The sequence below is a fragment of the Styela clava genome, chromosome 4, assembly GCF_964204865.1.
Source record: "Styela clava chromosome 4, kaStyClav1.hap1.2, whole genome shotgun sequence".
In the NCBI taxonomy this organism is placed as follows: domain Eukaryota; kingdom Metazoa; phylum Chordata; class Ascidiacea; order Stolidobranchia; family Styelidae; genus Styela; species Styela clava.
In genome coordinates this window covers 20,151,509-20,168,577 of record NC_135253.1, presented here as the reverse complement: position 1 = coordinate 20,168,577, position 17,069 = coordinate 20,151,509, and the positions used below count along the sequence as shown (strand labels likewise).

Here is a 17,069-nt window from a genome sequence, read left to right as displayed (position 1 = left end):
TGCCAGATCGCAAAGAATATCAAAAACGCAGTCAACACGATTGCTGCAATGTAACAGAAAGCTGCAAATGTGAATGCCATTCTCGATAATTTACTTAAGTCAAGAAGTTGTTAGTAATATAATTCCTGAATTCTGGAAAATAAAGATTCCAATCATTAAAATGGGAAAAAGTGAATGGAAAAATTAAAATTTAATAAGAAAAATATCTATTTATTCCTTAGAAACACCTAAAAACTGATTTGCAGATAAAATATAATTCTCATCACAAGATAAATTTATTTTGTAGAACAATTCATTTTGCTGATTGTTTGCTACTTCTAGACTTCTGTACTACCAGACTACTGTCAATGCCTGAGTGGTGCCCAATGTATCCATATGCCTTACCGTACTTTCTGACTTTGGGAAAAGCACATGATCATCGAATCGCAAGCCAAGTGTCGTTATCTTAACTGTCTGACCGTCATTCGAATCATACGTACCGATACTGGCAAGTCATCGTAACACTGTAACAAGACCAGTCATAGTACTGCAGTGGACTTTGTTGAGTGCATAAATTGCATTATAACTGTATAACGTTAGTCGTTAGATTCATAGTTGCAGCATTCAGGCAATACTGCAATAACACCAATGGCATAAACCTGTCTGCCTGATAATGAAATAACCTAATTTTGAAATAACAAAATGAAAGGGTGGTGACTGAGGGTGGAACAATTTGATCTTCTGATCCTCAGACCTTACCGTACGATCTGAAGCTGCGAAGTGCGGAGAGTGAGACTGTGAAAGACGACTATTTCTCAGGTTTGACAGACTGGTAAGATCAAATCGCACTACAGTTAGGCCTAACTAGATCCAAAATACACAAATAGGTACGGTACCTTAATCTAGAATGCTTACAAACTCATACAGTCGAACTCATCTGTTCACAGCATCGCCAACCGATTTTAGTGTTTTATGCCGCATGTTTGAGCCTCATTTAAAGTTTGGCCACTGTTATAGTACGCCGTGTTATATACGAAGCTGTTGTCGCATTTAATCAAATAGCATAAAATATTTTTTTGTGAAAAAAAATCAAAATAAAAAAGACACCCACCTCCAAACAACTCGAATAGCGATCTCGTCAAACGGCCGTCACTTCATTGAAGGAGATTTTAAAAGGTTCAGTAAAAACGAATCGCAAGATGTCGCGGGAGATCGATCGGAGTTTAGTCCTTTCGTGTATTACTTTTTCCAATGCTACAATGCTGCTACTGTGTAAAGCAAATAATCGAGAGAAAATATTTTTTTTTTATAACAGTACGAATGAAATCTATTACTTGTGGTGACTCGGAATACTTGCGTAACTGTTACGTTTTTATGCGAATAAAAATTTTGTGAAAGTATTAATACTAGGTAAATTCAATGCCATTAAACAATGTCATTGGTAAATTATACAAAATAAATAGTGAATGCAAATTTTTATGAGGAAATCTAAAATTGACAACTGATTGCAAGAGAAAAAAATCAAAGTTCATCACGTCTTTTCGTAGAAATATTGCTCCGAGCCGAAATCCGGAAATTTAAAATACGCGCATCTGGTCGTTTGAAAATAAATACGTCAAACAGTTCAAGGTAACAAGTATGGTTTCTAAAATTGGATGTTTTTATTACGATGAGTGTTGGTTGTGATTTGTACAAATTACCCTACAGGAGTACACTCAAGACCACTAATGAAACACAGCCGCAAGGTAGCAATAATGGTAGCCAATGATGATCCGCCAATAATTTTGTTGGAAGGATAACGTACTGTGGAGTGTTTTGCCAGCAATAATTCGTAAACTTATCATAATTTGTTTGACATAGATTCGGAAAGTTACACATATACATTACCAGGGAGGGGTATTGGTAATAGTTTTCAACTAGCAATAATCGCAACTCGGATAAACCTCATTGGTTACGATACTGCCACTGCGCAAAGCTGACAAACGAGAGAAAATTTTACTTATGAGCGTACGAATGAAATCTATTACTTGTGGTGAATCGGAATGCTTTCGTAACAGTCACATTTTTATGCGAATAAAAATTTTAAGAAAGTCTTCATTAATATTAAGTAAATTATACAAAGTGAATAGGCCTACTAATTTAATCAGGTTTCGCATTCTGCAAACTTCTTAGAACTTTGGATCGTGCTATAAATTTCTTAAGTTAAAATGTACATGAAGGAGTACAGGAAGGACTAATTCTGAGATATGTATTTTGTTCAATCTGCAATACTTTGTAACATAACCAGTATGTATACCACGATGGTTGAAAATATTAATGAGATTGTCAAACTTATTTCATGGCTCAATTCAAAACTTAAATTATAATTAAACGACGCATTAAAATGTAAACAAATGTTGATATAGATCATGTTTTTGCACTCTAGGTAGTTTCTCAAGTCAAAATATTTGGAAAATGCATATGAGTTGTCCCTTGACACTTCCGTTTACCTATTTCCTTGAAATTATTTTAAACTGTGAATCTCCATATATGTTAAAATGAAAGAATATAAAGATTTAGAATCCAAATTTTTCGGTAGCAGAAAAATCGTTGGCAATTTATGTATTTATCTACATTTTTGCGATTTGAATTATGTTCATTTGCTGCTGGCTGTTTCGCACTCTGCAAGTTTATTGAAACTTTGGATCGTACTATGCTTCTTGAGTTGAATTGTACAAGAGAACTCTAACGAAACACCGCCGCAAGGTGGCAACGCCAATAATCTGACGTGCATGCACTGTTGAAAGTTGCGACAGGACGAGTTGTCGGAACTGACCAAACGTATATTTGGAAGCCTACCCAAATTTTCCAAACCATGGACATCATCGAATTTATTGCTTTGTCATTTGATTTCGCGAGAGGATAGGTTCCACAGAACCCTTCAGATATTGCCAAAGGCGATTCGATTGCATCACAAGGGCGGGGGTATTGGTAATAGTTTTCAACTAGCAATAATCACACCTCGGATAAACCTCATTGGCTACGATACTGCCACTGCGCAAAGCTAATAAATGAGAGAAAACTTTACTTAATAAAGTACCAATAAAATCTATTACTTGTGGTGACTAAGAATACTATCGTAACTGTCTTGTTAGGATAACTAATGTTCCTGGGAGTGGAAGTACAGATAAAGCAATTATTAAAATAATAACACTGCATTTAAGAATAGAATATATCTGAAATAAAAAATAAACACGTTTGGAATTATGTTCATTTGCCGCTGGCTGTTTCGCATTTTCTAAGTTTTTTGGAACTTTCTTGAGTTAGTATCTCGCGGCGCGGCGGTGTGGCTCAACGGGCTAAGCGTTAGGAATACGCTCGCCACCGCACCTCTAACTACTCTGCGTGGGTTCGCAGGTTCGAATCCCATGCAGGGATGGTTATGGGCGAGAGGATTGCTGGACTCCTCGCCGTCGTTGGGTGGTTCGCGTAACCGCTGGTCGGTTACGGCTTCCTCCACCACCAAGTCCATCCTTCCGAAAACAAACAATACAGTAAATCTAATCCCATACCCGACTTGGAATGGTAACCGGACGAGAGGCCGTGGTTCGCCATATGGATAAGCCGTCTTATCGGCTTTCCTCTACCCCGGGATAAATATGTAAATCCTATCCTAACCTATCCAGTATGATGAGTACATGAGAACTCTAATGAAACACAGTCGCAAGGTGGCAATAAATTCGGCCGGTGAATCGGTCATAATTTTGTTGGAGTGATAACTTACTGTGGAGTGCATTTCCAGCAGTAATTCGTAAAGTTGTCGCAATTTGTTTGACATAAATTCGGAAAATTAAACATATTTTTCAAAACAAAAGACATCAATGTATTAGCAAAAGCATAGAAAATTGCGACAGGATGAGTTGCCAAAACTGACCAGTCATGTATTTGCAAGCCTACCCAAATTTTCCAAACCATGGAAGTAATCTAATTCAGTGATTCCCAAAGTGGGCGATATCGCCCCCCAGTGGGCGAAAACGATACAGAGGGGGGCGAAAAAGTCTAAGGGGGCGATTTCGCGAAAGCTGTTTTATGTTCGGCGCACTTAATTCTGTACTTTGTGTGCATTCGCAGACTTGAATCATGTGGGCGATATTCACACGCGAAAGGATTACTGGTCTCGTCTTTGCAGTAAGGTAAGGTAGTTTGCGTATCCCAGTGGTCGGCAAAATACTGCCGAAGTAAAATAATCTGGCCCGGGACGATTCACTGAATGGACCTTTCCCCGACCTTTGACCGCGGAAAATTCTTTCCATACTTAACCATTTTAAAATTTCCGGTGCTTATTTTAAGAGTGGTTTCGCGAGCTGTGGCCTGTAAAATGGGGTATTTGATTCAAACTATCATTCTAATACACACCATTTAACAATCTGCTTTTTAAAAGTACCGATAAAGAATTTTAGCCTAGTCTATCACAGCTATTTCTACACTAATTTTTGATTGCTGTATTTAAACTGAAACTCATAGAAAGACAAAGTAATCATTGACTTATTTGATTTATATTTAAATTTCCGAAAAACAACTAAATACTAACGAATATAATTCAAAAACGTGAAAATGAGGTAGTGCTCACGACCACCCCTGAAATCTGTCCGAGTGAGAGTGTCTGAGCGCCTGCGAAAGGGGCATTGTTACGTTTTTTGCATCTTGCTGATTGGCCAATGTAACGAAGTAAACAAGGAAGTCTATGTCCGGGGAAATATCCAAACGGCGGTTTTGACGATGAAAATTTTTTATTTATAATCTACGCTCGAGGAGTAAATTACATTTTTTTACGTAACAGAATTTATCGTGAGACACGTTTAGAGTAAATTATACTATATCCTAACAATTTAGTGAACAGCCACTCGTTTAACGAGCCTACAATTTAATTATAATTAGACAAATGGAAACACGCAGAAAAGTTGATGCTGAGTGCAGGGGTTCAATAGCGCAGTAAATATTCGAATATATTGCAAAGCAATAAGGAAATAAAATTCATATTCATATTCGGGAGATTCATCATGCTTGATTTTTGTAAGAATGCATCTTCTTAAAGAAAATATATATTTATCAAAATTTCACAAATCGTGCGAAAATATTCACTTCGATGTTTGGAAGTACATATTTGTGCAAACCATTATTTTCGAAAATGAACATTACAAAGAACAAGCAAAGAAGTGGGTTTGGTGATGCCCATTTAGAAAATGTTTCAATCTTGGCGTCGTAAAGCTATCCAGCGTGATTCAGCAACAAGACAGTGTCACATTAATGTCATTGTAAAATTTTTTTAATAAGACGACTGAGTTGAGTTCACGATTGTCGCAGTTTTCGCGTGTGTTCCGTTTTTAACTCTCAAAAAATATATGCGACCCGCGAAAGACTAGCAACCCTGAATTTTGTCCTGCGATCGACATAAAATTTGCCGACCCCTGGGCCGTAGCCGATAGTCAGTCACGGCTTCTTCCACATCCGAGTCCATGAATCCAAAAAAATGGCTGGTTAATTATGGACTGGAGGCCGTGATAGGATGAGGAATCGGGGATTTTTCCGAAATATTTTGGTGCAGGTCATCAGGCTGTACGAATGAATGAAATGTACAAAAATCATTATTATAAATTTGGAAAATTAACTTTGTTTTTATTATTTTAATGTGAAATGGGGTGAATTTAGGAAGTGGAAAGTACACGGCGGTTTTTGAGGAGGTAGGACCCTGGATTCTTTCATTTCCGACCTATTATATGGTGAAAAAGGGGTTTTCAGCCGTGCTACTATTGCTATTAGAACAATGAAATCACCTTTCCATCAGTAAATGGGGTAATTTTAGATATAAACAAAACTCGCTGAAGAACACCAAGCTCATCTATCTCATTAAAAAACACTATAAACTATGATTTGTCTTCTTATTTGGTCTGTAATAAATTCGTTTCTGACTTTATATTTTTTTGTAGTGCAGGGGGGCGATGAAGTTGTATAAACTACTTTAGGGGGGCGATGGTCAAAAAAGTTTGGGAACCACTGATCTAATTCATTGTTTTGTCATTTCATTTTGCGAGAGGACAAGTTCCACAGAACTCTTCAGAAATTGCCACAGACATTGCGATTGTATCACCAGGGCGGGGTATTGGTAATAGTTTTCAACTAACAATAATTACACCTTGGATAAATCTCATTGGTTACGATATTGCCACTGCGCAAAGCTAACAAATGAGAGAAAACTTTACTTATTAAAGTACCAATAAAATCTATTACTTGTGGTAATTAATATTCTATCGTAACTGTCTTGTTAGGCTACTAATGTTCCTTGTAGTGGAAGTACAGATAAAGCAATTATTAAAATAATAACACTGCATTTAGGAATAGAATATATCTGGAATAAAAAAAATAAACACGTTTGAAATTATGTTCTCTTGCTGCTGGCTGTTTCGCATTGTGTAGGTTCCTTGGAACTTTGGATCGTGCTATAAATTCCTTTGAGTTAATATGTACAAGAGAACTTTAACGAAACACCGCCGCAATGTGGCAACGCGAAAAGCCAATAATCTGACGTGTATGCACTGTTGAAAGTTTCGACATAATGAGTTGTCGGAACTAACCAAACGTATATTTGGGACATCATCGAATTTATTGTTTTGTCATTTAATTTCGCGAGAGGATAGGTTCAAAAGAACCCTTCAGAAATTGCCACAAGCAATGCGATTGCATCACCAGGGCGGGGTATTGGTAATAGTTTTCAACTAGCAATAATCGCACCTCGGATAAACCTCATTGGTTACGATACTGCCACTGCGCAAAGCTAATGAACGAGAGAAAACTTTACTTATTAAAGTACCAATGAAATTCATTACTTGTGGTGACTAAGAAAATTAACGAACTGTCGTGTTAGGCTACTAATGTTCTTGGGAGTTGAAGTACAGATAAAGTAATTTTAAAATATTAACACTGCATTTAAGAATATAATATATCTGGAATAAGAAAATAAACACGTTTGGAATTATGTTCTTTTGCCGTTGGCTGTTCCGCATTCTGTAAGTTTCTTGACCCTTTCTTGAGTTAGTATGATGAGTACATGAGAACTCTAATGAAACAACGCCGCAAGGTGGCAATAAAGGCAGCCAGTGAATCGGTCATAATTTTGTTGGAGGGATAACTCACTGCGGAGTGCATTGTCAGCAGTAATTCGTGAAGTTGTCTCAATTTGTTTGACATAGATTCGGAAAATTAAACATATTTTTCAAAACAATAGACATCAACGTAATTTGCAAAAGTATAGGTTCCGCAGAAACTTTCAGAAATTGCCACAGGCGATGCGATTACATCACCGACATCATCTAATTTATTGTTTTGTCATTTCATTTCGCAATAGGATAGGTTCAACAGAACCCTTCAGAAATTGCCGCAGGCGATGCGTTTGCATCACCAGGGCGGGGTATTGGTAATAGTTTTCAACTAGCAACAATCACACCTCGGATAAACCTCATTGGCTACGATACTGCCACTGCGCAAAGCTAAAAATTGAGAGAAAACTTTACTTAATAAAGTACCAATAAAATCTATTACTTGTGGTGACTAAGAATACTATCGTAACTGTCTTGTTAGGATAACTAATGTTCCTGGGAGTGGAAGTACAGATAAAGCAATTATTAAAATAATAACACTGCATTTAAGAAAAGAATATATCTGAAATAAAAAAAAAACAGGTTTGGAATTATGTTCTCTTGCTGCTGGCTGTTTCGCATTATGTAGGTTCCTTGGAATTTTGGATCGTGCTATAATTTTCTTGAGTTAATATGTACAAGAGGACTTTAACGAAACACCGTCTCAATGTGGCAACGCGAAAAGCCAATAATCTGACGTGTATGCACTGTTGAAAGTTGCGACAGGATGAGTTGTCGGAACTGATCAGCCATACATTTGCAAGCCTACACAAATTTCCCAAACCATGGAAATCATCTAAATCATTGTTCTGTCATTTCATTTTGATAATATTGGTTGTATGTGTACGCACGATTGAAAGTTGCGACAAGATGAGTTGTCGGAACTGACCAAACCTATATTTGGAAGCCTACCCAAATTTTCCAAAGCATGGACATTTATCTAATTTATTGTTTTGTAATTCCATTTCTCGAGAGGATAGGTTCCACAGAACCCTTCAGAAATTGCCACAGGCGATGCGATTGCATCACCAGGGCGGGGTATTGGCAATAGTTTTCAACTAGCAATAATCGCACCTCGGTTAAACCTCATTGGTTACGATACTGCCACTGCGCAAAGCTAATAAATGAGAGAAAACTTTACTTATTTAGGTACCAATGAAATCTATTACTTGTGGTGACTAAGAATACTATCGTAACTGTCTTGTTAGGCTAACTAATGTTCCTGGGAGTGGAAGTACAGATAAAGCAATTATTAAAATGATAACACTGCATTTAGGAATAGAATATATCTCGGATAAAAAAAATAAACAAGTTTGGAATTAAGTTCTTTTGCCGCTGGCTGTTTCGCATTTTGTAAGTTTTTTGGAACTTTCTTGAGTTAGTATGATGAGAACTCTAATGAAACACCGCCGCAAGGTGGCAATAAATTCAGCCGGTGAATCGGTCATAATTTTGTTGGAGTGATAACTTACTGTGGAGTGCATTTCCAGCAGTAATTCGTAAATATGTCACAATTTGTTTGACATAGATTCGGAATATTAAACATATTTTTCAAAACAAAAGACATCAATGTATTAGCAAAAGCATAGAAAATTGCGACAGGATGAGTTGACAGAACTGACCAGCCATGTATTTGCAAGCCTACATAATTTTCCAAACCATGAAAATCATTGTTTTGTCATTTCATTTCGCGAGAGGATAGGTTACACAGAACCCTACAGAAATTTCCACAGGCAATGCGATTGCATCTCCAGAGCGGGGTATTGGTAATAGTTTTCAACTAGCAATAATTGCACCTCGGATAAACCTCATTAGTTACAATACTGCCACTGCGCAAAGCTAATGAGTGAGAGAAAAGTTTTTCTATTAAAGTACCAATAAAATCTATTACTTGTGGTGATTAAGAATACTATCGTAACAGTCTTGTTAGGCTACTAATGTTCCTGGGAATGCAAGTACAGATAAAACAATTAATAATAACACTGCATTTAGGAATAGATTTAATCTGGAATAAAAAAATAAACACGTTTGGAATTATGTTCTCTTGCTGTTGGCTGTTTCGCATTCTGTAAGTTCCTTGAAATTCTGGATCGTGCTATAAATTTCTTGAGGTAAAATGTATATGAGAACTCTAACGAAACACCGCTGCAATGTGGCAACGCGAAGAGTCAATAATCTGACGTGTATGCACTGTTGAAAGTTGCGACAGAATGAGTTGTCGGAACTGATCAGCCATATATATTTGTAAGCCTACACAAATTTTCCAAACCATGGACATCATCTAATTTATTGTTTTGTCATTTCACTCTGCGAGAGGATAGGTTCCACAGAACCCTTAAGAAATTGCCACAGGCGATGTGATTGCATCACCAGGGCGGGGTACTGGTAATAGTTTTCAACTAGCAATAATCGCACCTCGGATAAACATCATTGGTTACGATACCGCCACTGCGCAAAGCTAATGAATGAGAGAAAACTTTACTAATTAAAGTACAAATAAAATCTATTACTTGTGGTGACTAAGAATACTATCGTAACCGTCTTGTTAGGCTAACTAATGTTCCTGGGAGTGGAAGTACAGATAAAGCAATTATTAAAATAATAACACTGCGTTTAAGAATAGAATATATCTGGAATAAAAAAAATAAACACATTTGAAATTATGTTCACTTGCTGCTGGCTGTTTCGCATTCTGTAAGTTCCTTGGAATTTTGGATCGTGCTATAAATTTATTGAGTTAAAATGTACAAGAAAACTCTAACGAAACACCCCCCGCAAGGTGGCAACGCGAAAAGCCGATAATCTGACGTGTATGCACTGTTGAAAGTTGCGACAGGATGAGTTGTCGGAACTGATCAGCCATACATTTGCAAGCCTACACAATTTTCCCAAACCATGGAAATCATCTAAATCATTGTTCTGTCATTTCATTTTGATAATATTGTAGAGTTAAGAGGTTCTACAGGTCCTATTTCTGATTATTGGGCTGTCTTGTCAATCTACTTCCGTAGCTAACTCTCGACACAGTAGTAACGCACACATAAACACATCCAACTTGTATGAAAGAACTTGTGATGAAAGTATATTTACAGTATATACAAGTCACAGTCCAGTAAAATTCCACAATCAGGTTAAAAGTTCCACAGTAGATAGATAAATTTCCACAGCAAGTATAACGGCAGTGTAACACAGTGAATGTAAAAACTTGATGTTTGTATGTAAATGTATGGTGTGTATTGTATGGTTACAATATATTTGTGTCTCCAACCCAACAACAGTACTTAAATTTAGCTACAAGACACAAAAACAAGAAAATACTATTAGCCTCATACATACAACTCAATTAGAACCTAAATTACTTAATATCCCTAAACAACAAACTTCCCTAAATATCTTAGCAATTCTAAATTAGCATAATTAAAACCCTACAATTTGCAAATCAATGCCGCAAAGTAACTGCAGCACCTAACAGAGAAATTCATGTGACCGGGCCTCATTGCACTGTCTTCCACACTAATAAATAGGACATTTAGTATAATACAATGAGAAAAAACAAGGGCATGACTACAAATCAGCTGATATAAGAGAGTATTGCACCATCATTGCCAAGACTTCAAACTTTCTCTCGGTCAGTGACGCTTAATATAAATAAACAAATAAATAAACGAGAGCAAGTCTAAACATGATTATCGGGACCAGAATAACTAAAATGAATGTGTTAAATCACTAAAGTAAATTTCTGCCTATAACAAATATAGGTTGTATGTGTACGCACGATTGAAAGTTGCGACAAGATGAGTTGTCGGAACTGACCAAACCTATATTTGGAAGCCTACCCAAATTTTTCAAACCATGGAGATCATCTAATTTATTGTTTTGTCATTTCATTTCTCGAGAGGATAGGTTCCACAGAACCCTTCAGAAATTGCCACAGGCCATGCGACTGCATCACCAGGGCGGGGTATTGGTAATAGTTTTCAACTAGCAATAATCGCACCTCGGATAATCCTCATTGGTTACGATACTGCCACTGCGCAAAGCTAATGAATGAGAGAAAACTTTACTTATTGAAGTACCAATGAAATCTATTGCTTGTGGTGACTAAGAATATTAACGTAACTGTCTTGTTAGGCTAACTATTGTTCCTGGGAGTGGAAGTACAGATAAAGCAATTATTAAAATAATAACACTGCATTTAAGAATAGAATATATCTGGAATAAAAAAAATAAACACGTTTTGAAATATGTTTTCTTGCTGCTGGCTGTTTCGACTTCTGTAGGTTCCTTGGAATTTCGAATCGTGCTATAAATTTATTGAGTTAAAATGTACAAGAGAACTCTAACCAAACACCGACGCAATGTGGCAACGCGAAAAGCCAATAATCTGACGTGTATGCACTGTTGAAATTTGCGACAGAATGAGTTGTCGGAACTGACCAAACGTATATTTAGCCTACCCAAAGTTACCAAACCATGGACACCTTCTAATTTAAATATTTGTCTTCTAATTTCGCGAGAGGACAGGTTCCACAGAACCCTTCAGAAATTGCCACAGGCGATGCGATTGCATAACCAATGCGGGGTATTGGTAATAGTTTTCAACTAGCAATAATCGCACCTCGGATAAACCTCATCGGTTACGATACTGCCACTGCGCAAAGTTAACGAATGAGAGAAAACTTTTCTTATTAAAGTACCAATAAAATCTATTACTTGTGGTGACTAAGAATACTATCGTAACTGTCTTATTAGGCTAACTAATGTTCCTTGGAATGAAAGTACAGATAAAGCAATTGTTAAAATACTAACACTTCATTCAGGAATAGAATAAATCTGGAATAAAAAAAATAAACACGTTTTGAAATATGTTCTCTTGCTGCTGGCTGTTTCGACTTATGTATGTTCCTTAGAATTTTGAATCGTGCTATAAATTTCTTGAGTTAATATGTACAAGAGAACTTTAACGAAACACCGCCGCAATGTGGCAACGCGAAAAGCCAATAATCTGACGTGTATGCACTGTTGAAAGTTGCGACATGATGATTTGTCTGAGACATAATCGAATCTCGAGAGGATAGGTTCCACAGAACCCTTCAGAAATTGCCACAGGCTATGCGATTGCATCACCAGGGCGGGGTATTGGTAATAGTTTTCAACTAGCAATAATCGCACCTCGGATGAACCTCATTGGTTACGATACTGCCACTGCGCAAAGCTAATGAACGAGAGAAAACTTTACTGTGGAAGAACATATAAAGCAATTTTTGAAATAATAACACTGCGTTTAAGAATATAATATATCTGGAATAAGAAAATAAACACGTTTGGAATTATGTTATTTTTCCGCTGGCTGTTTCGCATTCCTCAAGTTTCCTGAAATTTTGGATCGTGCTATATATTTCTTGAGTTAAAATGTTCAAGAGAACTCTAATGAAACACCGCCGCAAGGTGGCAACACGGGGAGCCAATAATCTGACGTGTATGCACTATTGAAAGTTGCGACATAATGAGTTGTCGGAACTAACCAAACGTATATTTGAAAGCCTACACAAATTTTCCAAACCATGGACATCATCTAATTTATTGTTTTGTCATTTCATTTCGCAATAGGATAGGTTCCACAGAACCCTTCAGAAATTGCCACAGGCGATGCGATTGCATCACCAGGGCGGGGTATTGGTAATAGTTTTCAACTAGCAATAATCGCACCTCGGATAAACCTCATTGGTTACGATACTGCCACTGCGCAAAGCTAATGAACGAGAGAAAACTTTACTTATTGAAGTACCAATGAAACTATAACTTGTGGTGACTAAGAAAATTAACGAACTGTCGTGTTAGGCTACTAATGTTCTTGGGAGTTGAAGTACAGATAAAGCAATTTTAAAATATTAACACTGCATTTAAGAATATAATATATCTGGAATAAGAAAATAAACACGTTTGGAATTATGTTCTTTTGCCGTTGGCTGTTTCGCATTCTGTAAGTTTCTTGACCCTTTCTTGAGTTAGTATGATGAGTACATGAGAACTCTAATGAAACAACGCCGCAAGGTGGCAATAAAGGCAGCCAGTGAATCGGTCATAATTTTGTTGGAGGGATACCTTACTGCGGAGTGCATTGCCAGCAGTAATTCGTAAAGTTGTCGCAATTTGTTTGACATAGACTCGGAAAATTAAACATATTTTTCAAAACAATGGACATCAACGTAATTTGCAAAAGTATAGGTTCCGCAGAAACTTTCAGAAATTGCCACAGGCGATTCGATTACATCACCGACATCATCTAATTTATTGTTTTGTCATTTCATTTCGCAATAGGATAGGTTCAACAGAACCCTTCAGAAATTGCCGCAGGCGATGCGTTTGCATCACCAGGGCGGGGTATCGGCAATAGTTTTCAACTAGCAATAATCGCACCTCGGATAATCCTCATTGGTTAAGATACTGCCACTGCGCAAAGCTAATGAATGAGGGAAAACTTTACTCATTAATATACCAATGAAATCTATTACTTGTGGTGACTAAGAAAATTAACGTAACTGCCTTGTTAGGTTACTAATGTTCTTGGGAGTTGAAGTGCAGATAAAGCAATTTTAAAAATATCAACACTGCATTTAAGAATATAATATATCTGGAATAAAAAAATAAACACGTTTGGAATTATGTTCTCTTGCTGCTGGCTGTTTCGCATTCTGTAAGTTCCTTGGAATTTTGGATTGTGCTATAAATTTCTTGAGTTAATATGTACAAGAAAACTCTAACGAAACACCGTCGAAATGTGGCAAAACGAAAAGCCAATAATCTGACGTGTATGCACTGTTGAAAGTTGCGACAGGATGAGTTGTCGGAACTGACCAAACATTTTTTTTGAAGCCTACACAAATTTTCCAAACCGTGGACATCATCTAATTTATTGTTTTGTAACTTCATCTCGCGAAAGTATAGGTTCCACAGAACCCTTCAGAAATTGCCACAGGCGATGCGATTGCATCACCAGGGCGGGGTATTGGTAATAGTTTTCAACTAGCAATAATCGCACCTCGGATAAACCTCATTGGTTACGATACTGCCACTGCGCAAAGCTAATGAATTAGAGAAAACTTTTCTTATTAAAGTACCAATAAAATCTATTACTTGTGGTGACTAAGAATACTATCGTAACTGTTTTGTTAGGCTAACTAATGTTCCTGGGAGTGGAAGTACAGATCCAGCAATTTTTAAAATATCAACACTATATTTAAGAATAGAATATATCTGGAATAAAAAAAAATAAGCACGTTTTGAAATATGTTCTCTTGCTGCTGGCTGTTTCGACTTATGTACGTTCCTTAGAATTTTGAATCGTGCTATAAATTTCTTGAGTTAATATGTACAAGAGAACTTTAACGAAACACCGCCGCAATGTGGCAACGCGAAAAGCCAATAATCTGACGTGTATGCACTGTTGAAAGATTTGTCTGGGACATAATCGAATTTATTGTTTTTTCATTTAATTTCTCGAGAGGATAGGTTCCACAGAACCCTTCAGAAATTGCCACAGGCAATGCGATTGCGTCACCAGGGCGGGGTATTGGTAATAGTTTTCAACTAGCAATAATCGCACCTCGGATAAACCTCATTGGTTACGATACTGCCACTGCGCAAAGCTAATGAATTAGAGAAAACTTTTCTTATTAAAGTACCAATAAAATCTATTACTTGTGGTGAATAGGAATACTATCGTAACTGTCTTGTTAGGCTACCAATGTTCCTGGGAATGGAAGTACAGATAAAACAAATATATATTAAAATAATAACACTGCATTTAGGAATAGATTTAATCTGGAATAAAAAAAATAAACACGTTTGGAATTATGTGATCTTGCTGCTGGCTGTTTTGCATTCTGTAAGTTCCTTGGAATCTTGGATCGTGGTATAAATTTTTTGAGTTAAAATGTACACGGGAGTACAAGAGAATTCTAATGAAACATCGCCGCACGGTAGCAACACTGGAAGTCAATAATCTGACGTGTACGCACTGTTGAAAGTTGCGACAGGATAAGTTTTCGGAACTGACCAGCCATATGTTTGCAAGCCTACACAAATCTTCCAAACCAGGAAATCATCTAATTTATTGTTCTGTCATTTCAGTTTGATCGGATAGGTCCTGCAGAACCCTTCGGAAATTGCCACAGGCAAAGGGATTGATTGCATCACAGGGCGGGGTATTGATAGTAGTTTTCAACTAGCAATAATCGCACCTCGGATGAACGTCATTAGTTTTTTTTTATTTTTATTATTCTCATTATTTACGATACTGCCACTGCGCAAAGCTAATAAATGAGAGAAAACTTTACTTATTAAAGTACCAATGAACTCAATTACTTGTGGTGACTAAGAATACTAGTTAGGCTAACCAATGTTCCTGGGAATGGAAGTACAGATAAAACAATTATATATTAAAATAATAACACTGCATTTAGGAATAGATTTAATCTGGAATAAAAAAATAAACACGTTTTGAAATATGTTATCTTGCTGCTGGCTGTTTCGCATTCTGTAAGTTACTTGGAATTTTAGATCGTGCTATAAATTTATTGAGTTAAAATGTACAAGAGAACTCTAACGAAACACCTCCGCAATGTGGCAACGCGAAAAGCCAATAATCTGACGTGTATGCACTGTTGAAAGTTGCGACAGGATGAGTTGTCGGAACTGACCAAACGTATATTTAGAAGCATACCCTAATTTTCCAAACTATAGACATTGTCTAATTTATCGTTTTGTCATTTCATTCCGCGAGAGGATAGGTTCCACAGAACCCTTCAAAAATTGCCACAGGCGATGCGATTGCATCACCAAGGCGGGGTAATGGTAATAGTTTTCAACTAGCAATAATCGCACCTCGGATAAACCTCATTGTTTTTTTTTTTTTTTCTTACGGATCAGAGTTTTTTCCACTCTCGTGTTTACGATACCGCCAATGCGCAAAGCTAATGAGTGTGAAAAAAATTTTCCTATTGAAGTACCAATAGAATCTATTACTTGTGGTGATTAAGAACAATATCGTAACTGTCTTGTTAGGCTACTAATGTTCCTGGGAATGCAAGTACAGATAAAACAATTACTAATAACACTGAATTTAGGAATAGATTTAATCTGGAATAAAAAAATAAACACGTTTGGAATTATGTTCTCTTGCTGCTGGCTGTTTCGCATTCTGTAAGTTCCTTGGAATTTTAGATCGTGCTATAAGTTTATTGAGTTAAAATGTACAAGAGAACTCTAACGAAACACCTCCGCAATGTGGCAACGCGAAAAGCCAATAATCTGACTTGTATGCACTGTTGAAAGTTGCGACAGGATGAGTTGTCGGAATTGACCAAACGTATATTTGTAAGCCTACACAAATTTTCCAAACCACGAACATCATCTAATTTACCGTTCTGTCATTTAATTTCTCGAGAGGATAGGTTCCACAGAACCCTACAGAAATTGCCACAGGCAATGCGATTGCATCACCAGAGCGGGGTATTGGTAATAGTTTTCAACTAGCAATAATCGCACCTCGGATAAAATGGAAGTACAGATAAAACAATTATATATTAAAATAATAGCACTGCATTTAGGAATAGATATAATCTGGAATAAAAAAATAAACACGTTTGGATTTATGTTCTTTTGCCGCTGGCTGTTTCGCATTTATAAGTTTATTGGAACTTTCTTGAGTTAGTATGATGCGTACATGAGAACTCTAATGAAACACCGCCGCAAGGTGGCAATCAATGCAGCCGGTGAATCGGTCATAATTTTGTTGGAGTGATAACTTATTAGGCTAGTTAATGTTCCTTGGAGTGGAAGTACAGATAAAGCAATTATTAAAATAATAACACTGCATTTAAGAATAGAATATATCTGGAATAAAAAAAAATAAAC

General features: G+C 36.8%; 15 non-coding genes and 3 pseudogenes across 15 annotated transcripts; all 18 read right to left on the bottom strand.

Annotated features, from left to right (window-relative positions):
* Positions 1–1,818: 1,818 nt before the first annotated feature.
* On the bottom strand, positions 1,819–1,956 carry LOC120327319 (U4 spliceosomal RNA). The gene has a single exon (XR_013475274.1). It is a non-coding gene; the product is annotated as a U4 spliceosomal RNA (small nuclear RNA).
* Positions 1,957–2,884: 928 nt separating this feature from the next.
* On the bottom strand, positions 2,885–3,024 carry LOC120327350 (U4 spliceosomal RNA). Its single transcript, XR_005567548.2, has one exon. It is a non-coding gene; the product is annotated as a U4 spliceosomal RNA (small nuclear RNA).
* A 3,033-nt stretch (positions 3,025–6,057) lies between these two features.
* Positions 6,058–6,196, bottom strand: LOC144422302 (U4 spliceosomal RNA). The gene has a single exon (XR_013475272.1). It is a non-coding gene; the product is annotated as a U4 spliceosomal RNA (small nuclear RNA).
* Positions 6,197–6,653: 457 nt separating this feature from the next.
* Positions 6,654–6,792, bottom strand: LOC144422312 (U4 spliceosomal RNA). The gene has a single exon (XR_013475280.1). It is a non-coding gene; the product is annotated as a U4 spliceosomal RNA (small nuclear RNA).
* Positions 6,793–7,365: 573 nt separating this feature from the next.
* On the bottom strand, positions 7,366–7,504 carry LOC120327367 (U4 spliceosomal RNA). Its single transcript, XR_005567564.2, has one exon. It is a non-coding gene; the product is annotated as a U4 spliceosomal RNA (small nuclear RNA).
* Positions 7,505–8,131: 627 nt separating this feature from the next.
* On the bottom strand, positions 8,132–8,270 carry LOC144422328 (U4 spliceosomal RNA). Its single transcript, XR_013475295.1, has one exon. It is a non-coding gene; the product is annotated as a U4 spliceosomal RNA (small nuclear RNA).
* A 583-nt stretch (positions 8,271–8,853) lies between these two features.
* LOC144422299 (U4 spliceosomal RNA) lies at positions 8,854–8,992 on the bottom strand. Its single transcript, XR_013475268.1, has one exon. It is a non-coding gene; the product is annotated as a U4 spliceosomal RNA (small nuclear RNA).
* Positions 8,993–9,472: 480 nt separating this feature from the next.
* On the bottom strand, positions 9,473–9,611 carry LOC120327339 (U4 spliceosomal RNA). The gene has a single exon (XR_005567538.2). It is a non-coding gene; the product is annotated as a U4 spliceosomal RNA (small nuclear RNA).
* Positions 9,612–11,054: 1,443 nt separating this feature from the next.
* LOC120327331 (U4 spliceosomal RNA) lies at positions 11,055–11,193 on the bottom strand. The gene has a single exon (XR_005567531.2). It is a non-coding gene; the product is annotated as a U4 spliceosomal RNA (small nuclear RNA).
* A 482-nt stretch (positions 11,194–11,675) lies between these two features.
* On the bottom strand, positions 11,676–11,814 carry LOC120327337 (U4 spliceosomal RNA). Its single transcript, XR_005567537.2, has one exon. It is a non-coding gene; the product is annotated as a U4 spliceosomal RNA (small nuclear RNA).
* Positions 11,815–12,229: 415 nt separating this feature from the next.
* LOC144422324 (U4 spliceosomal RNA) lies at positions 12,230–12,368 on the bottom strand. The gene has a single exon (XR_013475291.1). It is a non-coding gene; the product is annotated as a U4 spliceosomal RNA (small nuclear RNA).
* Positions 12,369–12,766: 398 nt separating this feature from the next.
* LOC144422307 (U4 spliceosomal RNA) lies at positions 12,767–12,905 on the bottom strand. Its single transcript, XR_013475275.1, has one exon. It is a non-coding gene; the product is annotated as a U4 spliceosomal RNA (small nuclear RNA).
* A 572-nt stretch (positions 12,906–13,477) lies between these two features.
* Positions 13,478–13,616, bottom strand: LOC144422330 (U4 spliceosomal RNA). Its single transcript, XR_013475297.1, has one exon. It is a non-coding gene; the product is annotated as a U4 spliceosomal RNA (small nuclear RNA).
* Positions 13,617–14,099: 483 nt separating this feature from the next.
* On the bottom strand, positions 14,100–14,238 carry LOC120327343 (U4 spliceosomal RNA). Its single transcript, XR_005567542.2, has one exon. It is a non-coding gene; the product is annotated as a U4 spliceosomal RNA (small nuclear RNA).
* Positions 14,239–14,663: 425 nt separating this feature from the next.
* LOC144422323 (U4 spliceosomal RNA) lies at positions 14,664–14,802 on the bottom strand. Its single transcript, XR_013475290.1, has one exon. It is a non-coding gene; the product is annotated as a U4 spliceosomal RNA (small nuclear RNA).
* Positions 14,803–15,297: 495 nt separating this feature from the next.
* LOC144422305 (U4 spliceosomal RNA) lies at positions 15,298–15,468 on the bottom strand (annotated as a pseudogene).
* Positions 15,469–15,943: 475 nt separating this feature from the next.
* On the bottom strand, positions 15,944–16,128 carry LOC144422304 (U4 spliceosomal RNA; annotated as a pseudogene).
* A 478-nt stretch (positions 16,129–16,606) lies between these two features.
* On the bottom strand, positions 16,607–16,764 carry LOC144422306 (U4 spliceosomal RNA; annotated as a pseudogene).
* Between the last annotated feature and the right edge of the window lie 305 nt (positions 16,765–17,069).